The 7664-nt window shown below is 32.4% G+C and overlaps 1 protein-coding gene across 5 annotated transcripts in view; it reads right to left on the bottom strand.

Moving 5' to 3' along the window:
• The window catches only part of Rpgrip1l (RPGRIP1 like), a 104629-nt gene that overhangs the window by 43567 nt on the left and 53398 nt on the right, over positions 1–7664 (bottom strand). The window lies entirely within an intron of this gene.

The raw sequence follows: 7664 nt of genomic DNA, 5'->3' as shown, positions 1-7664 counted from the left end.
ATATATATATATATATATATATATATATATATATATATATATATATATATAAATGAATGTGTGTATATATACAAATAAAAACTGATAAGAAATAAAATAGTCACCCATGTGACAATAAATTTAATTACTTTAGTGTACTTCAATAAACTTATGAATACACTTTTTGTTTTTGTTTTGTGGTGCTGGGGATTGAACTCGGGGCCTCACGTATGCTAAACATGTGCTCTAGCAATGAGCTTCATCCCCAAATGGAAATTCTTTAAAGTATATGTACATAGGATTTAATACAAGTATAGCAATGCAAATGTCTGACAATAGGGCACTGTTGGACATTTGTATTTGCAAATATGGAAGAAAATTCACCAAAATTGAGTTGTAGGTTTGTAGAAATGTAATTTTATTTAATTTTGTTTTTTGGTACCAGGGATTGAACCCAGGGGTACTTCACCACTGAGCCACATCCCCAGTCTCTTTAAAAATATTTTATTTAGAGACAGGGTCTTGATGAGTTGCTTAGGGCCTCACTAAGTTGCTTAGGCTGGCTTTGAACTTGTGATTCTCTGGAGCCTCCTGAGCCGCTGGAATTACAGGCATGTGACACCACACCAGGCCTAATTTTATTTTTATTGTTTATTTTCTTATTTATATTTTCTAATATTTCTATGATGATTATATATTACTTGTACAACTTAGAAAGTTATATATAGTAAAATAGTTATATTTCCTACAATCAGTATTATTTTTTTATTATGCTAAATATCAACTTACAGTGTAACTATTATTCCAGCATTTTAAAATTTTGTTGATTTTTAAAATGTAATTTATAATTTTTACTATTTTAAAATTAAACTTGCCCAATAAAGAATGTGTAAAAGATAAATAATATATAAAAGAAATAAGTGAATACAAATCTATATTCCTACTACTCAATAGTAATATTTTTAATAATGTATTAGATTTTTATTACTTTATAATTAAATTATTATTATTATTGTTTTGTTTTGTGGTACTGGGATTCAAACCCAGAGGTGATTTATAACTGAGATACATCTCCAGCCATTTTCAGTTTTTATTTTGAGACAGGGTCCTACAAACTGCCCAGATTGGCCTCCAATTTGCAATCCTGGCTCAGCTTTCCAAGACGCTGGGATTACAGGCACACATGTTTCACCGTGCCCAACTATTTATAATTTTTATGTAATTAAAATTTTATTTATATGGTGATTTGTGTTATAAACACAATATATTCTGTTAACATTTTAAAAATTAATATAACAATTTTCTCCTATTATGAAACTTTGGGAAAATATAATTTAAAATAACACCTATATTGATAAGTGTATCATGGTTTAATGAACTATTTCACTACTGTTGGACTTAACTATTTCATGATTTTTAGATATTATGACTAATATTGCAACAAACATCTCTCTCTAGATGTCTTTTTAATTTTTATGGTCATTTACTTAGGAATCAGGCTACCTATATTCAAACACCAGATTTACTACTTTAACCATGAGCAAGTTTTCTTAGCATCTCTAAATATTACTTTCCACAAAACAGTAAAATGAACTAGACATAAGTTTCTTATATATGAATATATGACCAGTATAACTCTACATCACGTACAACCACAAGAATGGGGTTCTAATTAGAATAAGTCATGTATGTCAAAATATACTCTAATGCATGTATTTCTAAAAAGAACAAATTAAAAAAATTAATAAAAAAATAAAAGCAAAAAAAATTACTTTCTACATCTTTAAATAGGAATAATTCTAGTATGAAGTACATGGGGTTACTGTGAGGATTAAATGAGTCCAATAAACATTAAGGATTTATTTCATATAGCATATAGTTCAAAAACATAGTATATAGTTGTACTTTGACTTTTTAATCCACTAAGCAAGTCTGTGTCTTTTAATTGGAGAATAGAGACCATTTACATTTAGAATTATTATGGAAAGATTTTTATTTCCTGACATTTTGATTTGTTTCACATTTTTAATTCACTCTTTTTAATTGGTTCTTTTAGTTATACATGACAGCAGAATTCATTATTCTAATTAGAGTCCCATTCTTATGGATGTATATGGTAGTGGTATTTAATTCAGTCTTAATTTTCATTTGTTTAACTGTTCTTCCAGTGAGATTCACCCATTTAGAGTTCTGGGGTTTGCTTTTTGAGGTCTTCTGTGGGTAGTATTTAAGTGTTTTTTGTAGTGCTGGCTTAGTAACCATTATTTATTTTATCCTTATCTTGAAAAGTTTTCATTTCTACTTTGTTTATTTTACTGGATATAATAATCTTGGCTGGCAGTTGTTTTCTTTCAGAATTTGGATCATCTCATTTCATACCCTCCTGGGTTTTAGAGTCTGAGCTCTTTGATCCACTTTGAGTTGACTTTTGTGCAGCGTGAGAGACATAGGGTTGATTTCATTTTGCTACATATGGATTTCTAGTTTTGCCAGCACCATTTGTTGAATAGGCTATCTTTTCTCTAGTGAATGTTTTTGGCACTTTTGTCTAGTATGATATAACCATATTTATGTAGGGTTGTCTCTGTGTCCTCTATCTTGTCAATGTAGTTTTAATTTGTATTTCTCTAATTGCTAGAGATGTTGAACATTGTTTCTATATATTTTATAACCATTTGTATTTCTTCTTGTGTGAAGTGCTTGTTCAGTTCCTTTGCCCATTTATTGATTGGGTTATTTGGGTTTTTTTTTGGTGTTAAGTTTTCTGAGTTCTTTGTATAACCTGGAGATTAATGCTCTATCTGAAATACAGGTAGCAAAGATTTTCTCCCATTCTATAGGATCTCTGTTCACATTCTTGATTGTTTTCTTTGCTGTGAAGAAGCTTTTCAGTTTGACACCATCCCATTTATTGATTCTCAATTTTACTTCTTGTACTTTAGGAGTTTCATTGAGAAAGTCAGTTCCTAAAGTGACATGATGGAGACTTGGGCCTACTTTTTCTTCTAATAAGTGCAGGATCTCTGGTCTAATGCCTAGCTCCTTGATCTACTTTGAGTTGAGTTTTGTACAGGGTGAGAGAGAGAGGCTCAATTTCATTTGGCTACATATGGATTTCCAGTTTTCCCAGCATCATTTGTTGAAGAAGTTATATTTTCTCCAATGTATGTTTATGGTACCTTTGTCTAAGATGGGATAACTGTATTTATGTGGTTGTGTGTCTCTGTGTCTTTTATTCTGTTCCATTGGTCCTCATGTCTGTTTTGGTGCCAATGCCATGCTGTTTTTGTTACTATAGCTTTAGTATAATTTAAGATCCGGTATTGTGATGCCTCCTGCATTACTATTCTTGCTAAGGTCTCCTTTGGCTATTCTGGGCCTCTTATTTTTCCAGATAAATTTCATGATTGCTTTTTCCATTTCTATGAAGAACATTATTGGGATTTTAATAGAAATTGCATTAAATCAGTGTGGTTTGAATGCATTTCCCTAAATGCTAATAGTGTTGGACATATTTTTCATATATTTGGCCATTTGTATTTCTTTGTGTGAGAAGTATCTGTTTAATTCATCTGCCCATTTATTTATTGGGTTATTAAATAAACACTCTTGACATTAAGTCTCAGATAGACCCCAATATAATAATACTGGGTGATTTCAAAACACCATTCTCACCCACAGACAGGTAATTTAGACATAAAATCAATAAACGTACTTCTTTCTTAAATAATAACATAGAGCAAATCGACCTAAAAGATATCTATAAAATATTTCACCCAAGAGCTGAATTTACTTTCTTAGAAGCTCATGGAATCTTCTCCAAAACAGACTATAGTTTGAGTCACAAAACAAAGCTTTAGCACATAAAAAAGTGATATAATGCCTAACATTTAACATATTGGAATGAAATTAGAAATCAACAACAAGCAATACTATAGAAACCACATAAACACACGAAGATTAAATAATAATCTTAAGAATGAGAAAAGAATAAGAGAAAAAAAAGAGAAACAAAAAAATTTCTAGAATCAAATGAGAATACTGATACAATATACCAAAATCTTTGGGATGGTATGAAGGTGGTTCTAAGAGGAAAGTTTATAGCATTAAGTGTCTACATGAGAAAAACAAAAGATCCCAAAACAAACCATCTAATATTACATTCTTAAGGTCCTAGAAAAGAAACAAACCAATCTGAAAACCAGTAGAAGACAGGTAATACTTAATATTAGAGCTGAAATTAACGAAATAAACATTAAATAATACAAATGATCAAAGTAACAAAGAGCTGGTTCTTTGAATATATATACAAGGTTGATAAACCCTTACAGAAAACTAATACAAAAAGAGAGAAGACCCAACTTAATAAAATTAGAGATGAAAAAAGACATAATCATCATACATGTTGCTGAAATCCAGCAAACAGTAGGGACTAATTTGAAAACTTATGTTTTATTCATTTTTTTGTTGCTGTAATGAAAACATCTGACAAGAACAATTCTTAGGAGGAAAAGTTTATTTTGGCTCGTGGTTTCAGAGATTCAGTTCATGATCAGCTGACTTCACAGCTCTAGGGCCAAGGTGAGGCAGAAAATCATGCTAGAAGGATGTGGTGGAGGATAGAAGCACAGAACAGGGCATCCAGGAAACAGAGAAAATAGTTCTATCCACCAAGGACAAAATATGAACCCCAAAGACATACCCCCAGTGACCTGCTTCCTCCTGCTACACTCTACTTGCCTATAGTTACTGCCCAGTTGATCCCTATCAGTGGATTAATCCACTGATTATGTTATACCTCTCATAATCATTTCATCTCTGAAAATTCTTGCTTAGTCTTGCACATGAGCCTTCAGGGGACATCTCATATATAAACCATAACACTAATATTCCAATAATTTGAAAAATTTAGAAGGCATTGAAAAATTTCTAGACATATAAGATCTACTGAAATTGAACCAAAAGGATACAGAAAACCTAAAAAGACTAAGAGGTAACAACAACAACAAAAAAATCTCGGGGCTGGGGTTATGGCTCAGCGGTGGAGTGCTCACTTAGCACGTGTGAAGCCCTGGATTGATCCTCAGCACCACAAATAAATAAATAAATAAATAAATTGTGGCCAACTACAACTTTAAAAAACAAACAAACAAACAAAAAGCCAAAAAAATCTTGCAACTAAGAAAAGTCAGGGATCAGATGGATTCTCATGTGAGTTCTATCAGACCTTTAAAGAAGAGCTAATGCCAATCTTTCTCAAATTATTTCATAAAATAGAGAGGGAGGGAACACTCCAAAGTTCATGCTGTGAATACAGTATCACTTTGATACATCAATGAAAGAACACTAGACCAATATCCCTGAAGAACATAGATGGAAAAATTTTTTACAAAAATATTAGCAATCTTCATTTAAGAATACATTAAGAAGATTATACACCATGATCAAGTTGGAGTCATCTCAGGGAAACAAGGTTGTTTCAGCATATACAAATCAATAAATGTTAATTCATCAAATGGATAAAATTAAGGACAAAACTCACATCTCAATAGATGCAGAAAAAGCCTTTGACAAAATCCAGCACCCATTCATGTTAAAACACTGAAGAAACTAGGGACTGAAGAACTTAACTCAACATCATAAACACTATAAAACTCAAACCAACATCAGATTAGATGGAGAAAAACTGAAAGCATTTCCTCTAGAATACAGAATGAGACAAAAATATCCAGTCTCACCACTCCTATTCAATAATAGTTCTTGAAACTTGAGCCAGAGCAATCAGGCAAGAGAATTAATTTCAGGAAAGGAAGAAATCAAACTACCTCTGTTTGCTAACAATATGATCATGTACTTAGAGGACCTCAAAAAATCCACAAGACTTCTTGAACTGACAAACTTAGCAAAGCAGCAGATTACAATGTCATCATATAAAAATTATAGCTTTCCTATACTCTAATAATGAATCTGTTCAGAAAGAAATCAGGGAAACAATTCAATTCTCAGTAGCCTTAAACAGACAAAAAAACTACAACACCACAACCTGGGGAATAAAGCTAACTAGGAAGGTGAAAGACCTCTACAATAAAAAAAAATAGTAGCGCATTAAGAAGATGAGGATGACCTCAGAAGATGGAAAGACGTATCATGTTCTGGGAGAATAAATAAGCCATATTACCAAAAGTTATTTACAGATTCAATGTGATACCCATCAAAATAACAATGACGTTCTTCACAGAACTAGAAAAAAGTCCTAAAATTCATATGGAACAATAAAAGACCCAGGATAAGCCAAAGCAATACCAACAATAAGAGCAATGCCAAAGGCACCATAACACCTGATCTCAAATTATATTACAGAGGTAAAATAACAAAAACAGCATGGTGTTGGCATAAAAACAGATATAAAGACTAATGGAAAATAATGGAAGACAGAGACAGATTCACATAGATACTGTCATCTTTGTCAAAGGACAAAGATGCCAAAAAAAAAAAAAAAGTTGGAGAAAACACAGCCTTTTAAACAAATGGTGCTGGGAAAACTGGATACACAGATATAGAATGAAAATAGATCTATCTCTGTCTCCCTGAACAAAAATCAACTCAAAGTGGATCAAAAACCTAGGAATTAGACCAGAAACACTGTTGTTGTTAGAAGAAAACACAGAATCAAAACTGCAACATACTGGTGCAGGCACCAACTTCCTTAATACGATTCTTAGGTTCAAGAAATAAAACCAAGAATCAAAGTGGGATGACATCAAATTTGCTTCTGCACAGCAAAGGAAACAAGATCAAGAAGAGAGAGCCTATAGAATGGGAGAAAATCTTTGCCATCTACTCTTCCAATAGGGGATTAATATCCAGAGTACATAAAGAACTCTAAAAACTTATACGGAAAAAACATAACCCAATCAAATAACAAACAACTAAACAGATATTTCTCAGAAGAAATAGAAATGGGCAATAAATATATGAAAAATGTTTTAACATCCATAGTTATCAGGGAAATGAAAATCAAAACTATACTGAGATTTCATTGCATTTCAGTTAGAATGCCATTCATCGAGAATACAAATAACAATAAATGCTGGTGAGCCTTTAGAGGAAAAGGTACACTTTTACATTGTTAGTGGTATTGCAAATTAGAACGACTACTTTGGAATGTAGTATGGAGATTCATTAAAAGACCAGGAATGGGGGGCTGGGGTTGTAGCTCAGTGGTAGAGCACTTGCCTAGTATGTGTGAGGCACTAGGTTTGATCCTCAGTACCATGTAAAAATAAAAATCAAAGGTACCGTGTCCATCTACAACGGAAAAAAAAAAAGACTATGAACGGGATCAGCATATGATCCACTTATTCCACACATTGGTATTTATCCAAAAGAACTAAAATCAGCATACTATAGTGATACATGCATACCACTGTTTATAGCAGTGCAATTTATAATAGCCAAGTTTTAAAACCACCTATGTGCCTGTCAACAGATGAATGGATAAAGAAAATGTGGTATATACGTGATGAAGTTTTAATCAGCTATAAAGAATGAAATTATGTCATTTGCTGGCAAACAGATGAAACTGGAGAACATCATGCTAAGTGAAATAAGCCAGAATCAGAAAGTCAAAGGTCAAATGTTTCCTCTCATCTCTGGAAGAGAGAGGGGCGACGCGGGGGGTGGGG

This window comes from Marmota marmota, unplaced genomic scaffold (assembly GCF_001458135.2).
Source record: "Marmota marmota marmota unplaced genomic scaffold, marMar, whole genome shotgun sequence".
Taxonomy (NCBI): domain Eukaryota; kingdom Metazoa; phylum Chordata; class Mammalia; order Rodentia; family Sciuridae; genus Marmota; species Marmota marmota.
This window is presented reverse-complemented; position numbering and strand designations above follow the sequence as displayed.